Raw genomic sequence first — 11,743 nt, 5'->3', positions numbered from 1 at the left:
ATATTATTCAGCACCCCGCTAAGGACCCACATTAAATAAAACTTTCACAACTTTCTCATAAAAATGATTCATGGTGAGTCATTAGTTCTGCAAGATTTTAGTGAGTGTTCTAGAAAACATTGTTCTGATGTTGAGCAGGTTTGCAAATGCTAAATTACACCCATGTAATATCTTCATTGCACATCCAAAGCCTTCAGCATACTAATATGCTTTGTGAATTTCCAAAGAAGTTATACCATGGTTAAAGTTCCCCCATTCATTAAGCCACAGAATCTTTTTCGGGTGATTATTCTGAGAGATTGTAGTTCTCTGGAATAAGTGCAAAGACATCTTTCTATAATTAAATACCAAGAGGAATGTCTTCCCTGAAGTATCATTATGCTCCATTTTTGCCCTACATTCTGGAATTCAGAATCAAGCCAGATACTCAGTTGTGCAAAATGATCACATAATGTAGAGGAAGAAGAATTAACTCCAAAGCCTGTCTACCAGGACTCGGTTTCCAGTTCTACCTCTCCTTAGTTCTTTGACTCTAACAAGGTACTTAAACTCTCTATGTCTCAGTTCCCTCTGCTGGAAAATGTTACTTTTTTTTAAAATAAGAGCAACCTATTTGAGGTTTTTTAAATATTAAAATTTGCAAAGGACTTAGAGTACCTGACATATGGTTAAAACCACATAAGCATTTGTTAAGTAGCAATTAAACTAGCTCTCTCATGGCTAATATTATTGCTTTTTCTTTTGATCCAGCTCTTGCTTGTTAGCATCTATTTCTCTCTTACTAATTTTAAGGTACCCAAGTCACTTGTGGGTGGTATGCTTTTTTTGAATCATATAAATCATATAATGTCACGGTTCAAAATGAAGCAGATGGGATTCAAAAAAGAAAACTTTTAAAATAAGCGTGATCAGTCAGTGCTTCTGAGAACAGTTCATGGAAATAAGTTCTATGTCAGCTCATCACAAATATAGTTGATGGAGACTTTCCAGAGGATCTGGTCGGTCATTGGTAGGTGCCAGCTTTGTGACACTCCTCCAGTCTTAATATCATCTAACTAACTCCTTGTGCTCTGACCTCAGTTTCCCAAGAAAACTTTCCTACTGAGATAAATAGCTATTTGGGGTATTTTCTATTCTTCTTAACAAATTTTGGTTTATCTTTTGTTCTTTTCTGAATTTTGCTTTAATTTACTAGGGTTTAGAAACCTTGAGTGATCTGATAAAAGTGTGTTTTCACCCTGACAAAGGTAGTTAAGTAGAAGCTGCAGAGGAAGCCAAAACGGAAGCAGTTCCCGTGACTGGAAACCTGGTCTTGCTTAGACTAGCAGGTCAGCTGTGCTTTCATTCCAAGGGATACACAGACTCTTGCTGCCCAGGGGCTGTGCTGCACAAGTAGACCTGCTAATGTTATTTGAAGAAATGGAGAAAAAAGTGTTTGCAACCTGACAAAAGTACAAATGTGAGGAAATAATTAAATTAAGATGGAGACTAGGTTTAGAACCTGCCAGTGTTAATGAAGATTTATTCACTAGTGACATTTGACCAGATCTACAGGGTGGATTCTTAGGTTTCATTAGTTAAAGACATAAAGCAGTCTGTCTGATTAAAAGGGGGACAACGGTAGGGAGCACCCATAAATTATTATAGCACAATTAGGTGCAGACAGTTTAGTGAGTGTTTATTACTAGTACAAAGGAAGATTTTCCAATTAGATTAAAAGGTTTTGAAAACAACAATTATAGTCACAGTGATTTAGACCAGTTGCCAGAATAATGCATTGTGAGAAGCTTTATTGATTAAAAGTAAACTGATAACTTATTTGTAGTGTTCATTGTTTAGCAGTAGAAGCCCTGTTGTGAACAATTTCCCTCCCAAGATCAATGAGAGGACTCAGCTAATTTCTTCTTGCTCTGAAAATTGATAAGAATATAAAGGGCAATGCTGAAAATACCAACATGATTTATTCAGGTTAATCATCAAGAAAGTGACATTGCATAAATCATTAGGAATTTGCTTGCCAGGCTGGGCCCTTCAGGCTGGTTTCACTGTCAAAAGTTGGACCAAAAAAAAAAAAAAAAAGAAGCCTAGGATTTGTTCAAAGCCTTTAGCTTACTGAGCTACCATTGTAAGCTTTTGTAAAACCTGGAAATGGCAAGAAATCAAAGGGAAATTACATGGACACCTTCTGTGATAGTGACCACTAGTATTCATGACAATAATTTGTTGGGATGAAGCCTTAAGATGCCGAAGCTCATGTGTCTCTTTGTCTTGAAACATCCATGTGACTTCTAGGAGAGCTGGAAACACCCTCCACTTTGCCAGATGTCTTGGAGTAGGCATTTCATTGGCTACAAACTACCACTTTCTCAATACATGTGATTAAGTATGAAAAGCGGGAAAGGAACAAAGAGATGATAGCTGAGTTTCTGGATTCTGCAGCTGCAAGCAATACTAAGGCATGCTACACAGACACCATGACATGCATTACCGAAATTCTGCAGAAAGAATGGCATAAACATTATTTCCCTTAAAACTCTTTTTCTTTAAAAAGTAGTTCAGAAATGAACAGTGTCCCCTTTGTTTTCTTATTAAAGAATATACTGAATTTGTCTTTATGGATTTGCCCCCTTGTGGTTCTATTCTTTCTCATTCAGTTTTTCTGACTATGACTTTCTAACTGAAATTTTGAAGCCAGAAGCAGCAAAGGACAGAATAAGAAAAGAAACTAACATTCCATCTGTTGTGACATTTAGTACTAATTTTCCTAAGAAACTGTTTATTGAATCAACTTCGTATCAGCATTAAGAACTTGAAATCTTAGTCCACATGATAGACACTCATGTCTATTTCCCTTGATTCTGGAATTCATCTGCCTTTTTAAAATACCTGAACTGCTCTTCCTTGCTGCATGTGTGTGCCATTGGATGAGTTTTTTGATTTCTTTGCTTCCTACTGAAGTATACCTGGTTTGCAATATTGTGTTAATTTCTGATATACAGTAAAGTGATTCAGTTTATACACACACACACACACACACACACACACACACACACACGTATATACTTACTCAAATTCTTTCCCGTTATAGATTATTCAGTTCAGTTCAGTCATTCAGTCATGTCCGACTCTTTGCGACCCCATGAATTGCAGCACACCAGGCCTCCCTGTCCATCACCAACTCCCAGAGTTCACCAAAACCATGTCCATCGAGTCGGTGATGCCATTCAGCCATCTCATCCTCTGTCATCCCCTTCTCCTCCTGCCCCCAATCCCTCTCAGCATCAGGGTCTTTTCCAATGAGTCAACTCTTCGCATGAGGTGGCCAAAGTACTGGAGTTTCAGCTTTAGCATCAGTCCTTCCAAAGAACACCCAGGACTGATCTCCTTTAGAATGGACTGGCTGGATCTCCTTGCAGTCCAAGGGACTCTCAAGAGTCTTCTCCAACACCACACTTCAAAAGCATCAATTATAAGATATTGAATATACTTCTTGTACTACACAGTAGAATCTTGTTTTCTATTTTATATATATAGTAGTTTGTATCTGCTGATCCCAAGCTCATAATTTATATCACTTCTTTCCCCTTTATTGACCATAAGTTTGTTACCTAAGTCTTTGAATCCATTTCTCTTTTATAAATTCATTTGCATTATTGTTTAGATTCCACATATAAATGATATGATATGGTATTTATCTTACTCTTTCTGGTTTACTTCACTTAGTATGATAATCTCTAGGTCCATCCACATTGCTGCAAATGGCATTATTTCATTCTTTTTTATGGCGAAGTAATATTCCATTGGGTATATAAATACACACACACATACACACTACATCTTTTTTTAGTCATGTGTTGATGGACACTTAGGTTGCTTTCATGTCTTGGCTAATGTAACTAGTACTCTATGAATACTGGGATGCATGTATCTTTTCAAAGTATGGTTTTCTCTGGATATATACCCAGGAGTTGGATTGCTGGATCATATGATAACTCTATTTTTAGTTTTTAAAGTAACCTTTATACTTTTTAACATAATGGCTACACCAATTTATGTTCCCACCAACAGTATACGAATTCCCTTTTCCCACCCCTCTCCAGCACTTATGATTTGTAGACTTTTTAATGATGGCCATTCAGACCAGTTTGAGGTGATACCTCATTGTAATTTGCATTTCTCTAATAATCACTGATGTTGAACATAATTTCATGTGCCTGTTAACCATTCATATGTCTTCTTTAGAGTAATGTCTATTAAGGCTTCTGCCCATTTTTTGATTAGGTTGTTTGCCTATTTGGTATTGAGTTGTATAAGCTGTTTGTATATTTTGGAAATTAAGCCATTATTGATCACATAGTTTGCCAAAATCTTCTCTGATTCCATAGGTTGTCTTTTCATTTATTTATAGTTTCCTTTGCTGTGCAATAGCTTATAAGTTTGATTAGGTCTCATTTATTTATCTTTGTTTTTATTTCTTCTACCTTAGAAGACTGATCTAATAAAATATTGCTACAGTTTAAGTCAGAGAACATTTTGCCTGTGTTCTCTTCTAGGAATTGTATGGCGTCATGTCTTATATTTAAGTTTTTAAGCCATTCTGAGGTGTGTGTGTGTGTTTGGTGTGAGGATGTGTTCTAACTTTATTGATTTACATGTGACTGTCCAGCTTTCTCAACACCACTTGCCAAAAACTGTCTTTTCTTCATTTTATGCTGCTAAGCATGTGGGCCAGATTAGAAAACTGTTGCATCTTTTCTCTTACGAACACTCACTAAAGACTTCACACAAAAAATGCTAGGACTGATAAATGAATTGAGAAAAGTAGCAGGACACAAGATTAACATACATAAAGATATTGGATTTAGACAGAGATCAGGATTGGACAGAAATCAGGGATCAGTTGGAGAAATTAAATAGCCTGTATTGTTTATATATTAATGAAAACAATGTGCGCATCTGGCCCACAGGCTCAGCAGTTCTTGCCTCCTCCTTTGTCAAAGATTACTTGACCGTAGGGGTGTGGGTTTGTTTCTGGACTCTCCATTGAGATCCACATGTCTGCTATATGCCAATCTCATGCTGTTTTGATTTCTAAAACTTTGTAGTATCTTCTGAAGTCTGGGAAGGTTATGTCACTGGCTCTGTTCTTTTCCTCAGGATTGCCCTGGCAATTCTGGGCCTTCTGTTGTTCCATCTAACTCTTAGGATTATTGTAATTCTGGGGGAAATGTCATGGGTAATTTGATAGGGATCATATTAGATCTGTAGATTGCTTTGGGTAGTATGGCCATTTTAACAATATTAATTCTTCCCATTTCTTGAATCATCTTTTATTTCCTTTATCAGTGTTTTATAGTTCTTAGCATAAAGGTCTTTCACTTGCTTGGTTAGGCTTATTCCTAAATAATTTTTTCAGTGTTATTTTAAAAAGTGATTTTACTTTCTCTTTCTGATATTTCATTGTTAGGAGAAGGAAATGGCAACCCACTCCAGTATTCTTGCCTGGAGAATCCCTTGGACAGAGGAGCCTGACAGGCTACATACAGTTCATGGGATCACAAGAGTTGGACACTACTTAGCAACTAAACCACCACCACCACCACCATAAAGAAATCCAACAGATTTCTGTATTTTAATCTTGTATCCTGATACTTTGCTGAATTCATTTATCGGTTACAGTCTCTCATCAAACCCTGTCGATAGTATCTTTGAAATAGCACATATATCCTTACTGTTGTTTGTAGTTATAATTTTCATTTTCATTCTGTGCCATTATTCCTTCTATTCTAAACTAAAGCAATTATTGCACACATAACTATATTACCTCAGTTTTACTCAAATCTCTGACTCTAAACTCTTTTGCAAGCTACCATTTGCTGAGCACTTATGTCAGACACATTGGTGAAGGCATGAAACACAGATGCTCATCTAATCCTCACAGTCACCCTGAAAGCTAGGAGGTGTAAGTGAATTGGCTCCTTCAACGTTTAGTCTAATTTCTTCCCAGTGTACCTTCCTGGGCTTGGAGGTGGGGAAGCTAAGTGCCACATTCCCCAGACTCATTTCCAACAAAGGTATCCGTGCATCACTCATATACATTCATGCAAAACTTGATTCAGAACTGAGAGAACTTGAGAGAGATGTGGAAATGGAGGTGTATGTTTTCTATCACAAAGTGTAGCGGAGATGTTGTGACTCTGGACTTGAGAGAAGCCACGGCGACTTGTTGACACAGCAGTGGCTTCCTGACTATGGCAGCAGCATCAGTGCTAGTCCAGTTCCACAGTGGCTTTGGGCATCATTTGTAAAATTCAGCAGAGAGGCTGTTTTCCTCCATCCAGTCATTGCTTCTAAAGGTCATTTACTGTTCTGTGGTAACTCTCTCCATGGATAAACAAATAGCTGAGAAAAGAAAAGAAGCTAAAGGCAAAGGAAAAAGGAAAGATATACCCATCAGAATGCAGAGTTCCAAGCAAGGAGAGATAAGAAAGCCTTCCTCAGTGATCACTGCAAAGATATAGAGGAAAACAATAGAATGGGAGCGACTAGAGATCACTTCAAGAAAATTAGAGATACCAAAGGCATATTTCCTGCAAAGATGGGCAAATAAAGGAAGGAAACTGTATGGACCTAAATGAAGCAGAATATATTAAGAAAAGGCAGCAAGAATACACAGAAGAATCATACAAAACAGATCTTAATGACCCAGATAACCACAATGGTGTGATCACTCACCTAGAGCCAGATATCCTGGAATGCGAAGTCAGGTGGGCCTTAGGAAGCATCACTATGATCAAAGCCTATTGGATGTGATGGAATTCCAGTTGAGCTATTTCAAAAGATGATGCTGTGAAAGTGTTGCACTCAATATGCCAACAAATTTGGAAAACTCAGCAGTGGCCACAGAACTGGAAAAGGTCAGTTTTCATGCCAATCCCTAAGAAAGGCAATGCCAAAGAATGTTCAAACTACCACAAAATTGCACTCATCTCGCATGACAGCAAAGTAATGCTCAAAATTCTCCAAGCCAGGCTTAAACAGTACATGAACTGAGAACTTTCAGATATACAACTGGATTTAGAAAAGGCAGAGGAATCAGAAGTCAAATTGTCAACATCCGCTGGATCATAGAAAAAGCGAGAGTTCCAGAAGAGTATCTATTTCTGCTTTATTCACTATGCCAAAGCTTTTGACTGTGTAGACCACAACAAACTGTGGAACATTCTTAAAGTGATGGGAATACCAGACCTTACCTGCCTCCTGAGAAAGCTGTATTCAGATCAAGAAGCAACAGTTAGAACTAGACATGGAACAACAGACTGGTTCCAAATTGGAAATGAAGTACAACAAGGCTGTATATTGTCACCATGCTTAAACAACTTATATGCAGAGTACATCATGTGAAATGCAGGGATGGATGAAGAACAAGCTGGAATCCAGATTTCCGGGAGAAATATCAATAACCTCAGATATACAGATAACACCACCCTTATGGCAGAAAGCAACAAGGAACTGAAGAGCCTCTTGATGAAAGTGAAAGAGGAGAGTGAAAAAGCTGGGTTAAAACTCAGCATTCAAAAAACGAAGATCATGGCATCCAGTCCCATCACTTCATGGCAAGTAGATGGGGAAACAACGGAAACAGAGAGAGACTTTATTTTCTTGGGCTCCAAATACACTGCAGATGGTGACTGCAGCCATGAAATTAAAACACTCTTGCTTCTTGGAAGAAAAGCTATAACCATCCTAGACAGCATATTAAAAAGCAGAGACATTACTTTGCCAACAAAGGTCCATCTAGTCAAAGCTATGGTTTTTCCAGTAGTCATGTATGCATGTAAGAATTGGACTATAAAGAAAGTTGAGCACCAAAGAATTGATGCTTTTGAATGGTGGTGTTGGAGAAGACTCTTGAGAGTTGCTTGGACTGCATGGAGATCAACCAGTCAATTCTAAAGGAAATTAACCTTGAATATTCATTGGAAATACTGATACTGAGGTGAAGCTCCAATATTTTGGCCACGTGATGTGAAGAACTGACTCATTGGAAGAGACCCTGATGCTGGGAAAGACTGAAGGCAGGAGGAGAAGGGGATAACAGAAGAGGAGATTGTTGCATGGCATCACTGACTCGATGGACATGAGTTTGAACAAGCTCCGGGAGTTGGTGATGGACAGGTTAGCCTGGTGTGCTGCAGTCCATGGGGTTGCAAAGAGTCTGACATGACTAAGCAACTGAACTGAACTGATACATAAACTGGCCGAGTGCTTGTAATAATTGCAGATGAGCTCTAAACTTATTGGCTAAATTTATTCCTACAGTCTATTTGAGATAGAGTAGCTAACTATATTTTATTTTTTTTTTTTTCCCCGTCTATAGCACTTTATTTTTTTTTTTTTTAAATGAATCAAGGTATTCTTTATATCCTTATCATTCAGATTCATCTGATTTTAGTACATTAAACAGAAAGGCAATATCTCTCCTGTGTACTACAATTAATCCAAATTTCATGTAAGTGGAACAAATATCTAGAGATTTTGTTTTCTTTTTTTTTTTTTTTTTAATTTTATTTTATTTTTAAACTTTACATAACTGTATTAGATTTGCCAAATATCAAAATGAATCCGCCAGGGATGCAAGGATTCTTCAATATCCGCAAAACAATCAATGTAATACACCACATTAACAAATTGAAAAATAAAAACCATATGATTATCTCAATAGATGCAGAGAAAGCCTTTGACAAAATTCAACATCCATTTATGATAAAAACTCTCCAGAAAGCAGGAATAGAAGGAACATACCTCAACATAATCAAAGCTATATATGACAAACCCACAGCAAACATTATCCTCAATGGTGAAAAATTGAAAGCATTTCCTCTAAAGTCAGGAACAAGACAAGGGTGCCCACTTTCACCATTACTATTCAACATAGTTTTGGAAGTTTTGGCCACAGCAATCAGAGCAGAAAAAGAAATAAAAGGAATCCAAATTGGAAAAGAAGAAGTAAAGCTCTCACTGTTTGCAGATGACATGATCCTCTACATAGAAAACCCTAAAGACTCCACCAGAAAATTACTAGAACTAATCAATGACTATAGTAAAGTTGCAGGATATAAAATCAACACACAGAAATCCCTTGCATTCCTATACACTAATAATGAGAAAACAGAAAGAGAAATTAAGGAAACAATTCCATTCACCATTGCAACGGAAAGAATAAAATACTTAGGAATATATCTACCTAAAGAAACTATATTTTAAATATATACAGATAATCAGTAATGATTTAGGATTTAAATCCAGGCAAAACTAAGACATTTCTTTTACCCACTATGACATCAAGTGTGAGCACTGTTCTCTCTCTCTTTATGAACTCCTCACTGCTGAAAAGATGAAGTCCAATTACCACCAAAAACCACTAGCCTTTCCTCCTCTTTTTTTTTCCCCCCACCAAAGCACTCTATGCTCTAGTCATGCTGAAATTACTCCTGGCCTTCCCCTTCCATTTTGTTTTCCACTCTAATTCTTTTATCTGTAATTCCTTTCATTCACTCTACTTGGCCCAATTCTACCCATACTTTGAAGAATTTATTCCAGTGTATTGCTTAGAGAAAGCTGTAGTGCTTAATGATCCTTGCTTTTTAATTTCATATCACTTAACAATATATCACTGCTTTGATAATTAAGCATAATGCCTTATATCTTACTTATCATTACCTTTTGTAATAACTCTGTAAACTTGTGTCCATTTTATCTTTATGGCTAAGTCAGAAAGATTTTGATAAATGGGCTTCCTTTATAATTCACTTACTCATCCTCAGCAATATAGATATCCTGGTTACCTGCTTCTTCTATTTGTATAGTAATTTTAAGATGATCATTTTCAAGCTATAACACTCACAAGGATTCTGTAGAGAGGTTCTTAAAATATGAATTCCTGAGCCCATCCTCAAAAATTCTTATTCAATAGAACTGAATAAGAATCTGCAAATTTGAAACTTTAACAACCTCCCAGATGATGCAAATGCTGCTAGTCTTGGAACTGTATGCTGGCTTTGTGATAAGAATAATGGACTTTTCTATAAAGTTTTAGAAATTCTTTTCAGAAGTACCATTTTACTTGATTCCCCACAATAGCTCTTTTAGAATTCTAGTATTACCCTATTTTAAAAATAAAAGGATATTACAAAGTATAAATGAATCTCCCTGGTCAAAATGATAGTAAGCCTCAGAACAAGATTTGTAACACAGGTATGTCCATTAATTTTAAATTCTAATCTTTCCTTTGACATCATAATGCCACTAACTTCTCTTAAAACTTGAAAAGAATTTATAGTTAGTTATTTGTTACAAATGTTTTCATTTCTTTCCATCTTGGAGCTCAGAAGTAAAAGTTTCCTGTCATAGGATAGATGATTAATCCTTGGTTTTATTAATTTGATGTCAAATGAACAAATCAAACATGCTTTATACAACTCTGATCAAATGAAAACCTTTACAGAAGAAAAAGGAATAGAAAGGTAAACAGAAAGCATGTATTCATTTGCATATCAGAAAATTCTAGAAAACTGCATATGAATCAAGACTATTTTAGTTGCAAATGACAGAAACCCAACTCAAACCACTTCAAGCAAAAAAGGGAAATGTATTGATTCACAAGTCTAGAGGACAGAGCTTCAGTTAAGGTTGTACCTGAGTACTTAATACTTCTCTTTTCTTTTTCTCTTCAACTCTCAGAAATTCTTTTCTCTGATATGGATAATTCATATAAGCTATACCTTCATGGTGGCCCACAGAGTTACCAGTAGTTCCAAGTATGGATCTTAGTACCTCATGTGCCCTGTACAAAAGAGAGATGGTCTTTCCCCATAGTCTGGCTCACAGCTATTGGCTCTATACCTCAGCCTGATTCATACATTCACTTGAGTGACGTTTAGTTAACAACTCACGTTTAGTTTCAACTGAGTAAATCTGAAAACCTAAATTTGCAGAAGTTTTAAGTGATTCATGAATTGGGCAGCATCTCATCTGGCAAGTAGAGTGATGCTCTGAGGGGTTGTACAAATTAGAAGGCTTTTATAGAAAATGGGATAAGGAAGTTACCAAAGCAAGAGAGAAATGAAAGTTCATTGAAAGAAAATAAGAGCTCAGGGGCAGGTGATAATAGTTTCTCATTGGTTGAACTGTGGCAGATCCATTGGCTGGGCTTGTTGCTGGGCAGGAAGAAAATCTTCTCCCTGCTGGCTAGCAAAGCAGTAACACATCCTGTTTAGGAGCACAAGACCGTCTCCTCCAGATGGGGTCTGTAGATGACCAAAAATGGTTGGGTGTGAGTTTCCTCTGTGGGCCTTCCTGACTCAAAGTTTAGATGAGTTTTTCTGTTTTTAATTTTCACACACTTTAAAGCACAGAATACCAGCTGAGACATGGGGCTGAAAATGGTGAAAGGGTAACTTTTTTATAATTGGAGTATTATTACCAGCAGAAGCTGGAATGTTACCTGAAGTAGGAAGAAGCAAAAAATGTCTAATAGGCCACTAAATATTTGGGTATAAATTTTGGGAAAGGTAATATTAATCAGCATATAAGGGAACCTTTTGTTTATTTGGAGAGCTTGAAGAGATTAATCTCTTAATTGAAGTGGATTAAATAATCTGATTTAGATGTTTTTCAAAAGGTCTTTTATGAGGGCTATCAATATTAGTCATTTCAAGGTTACAATTATATTTTTCCAGAC

Source organism: Bubalus bubalis, chromosome 7, assembly GCF_019923935.1.
Source record: "Bubalus bubalis isolate 160015118507 breed Murrah chromosome 7, NDDB_SH_1, whole genome shotgun sequence".
NCBI classification, from domain to species: domain Eukaryota; kingdom Metazoa; phylum Chordata; class Mammalia; order Artiodactyla; family Bovidae; genus Bubalus; species Bubalus bubalis.
The sequence above is the reverse complement of the archived record's forward strand: the minus strand, read 5'-3'. Positions refer to the sequence as shown.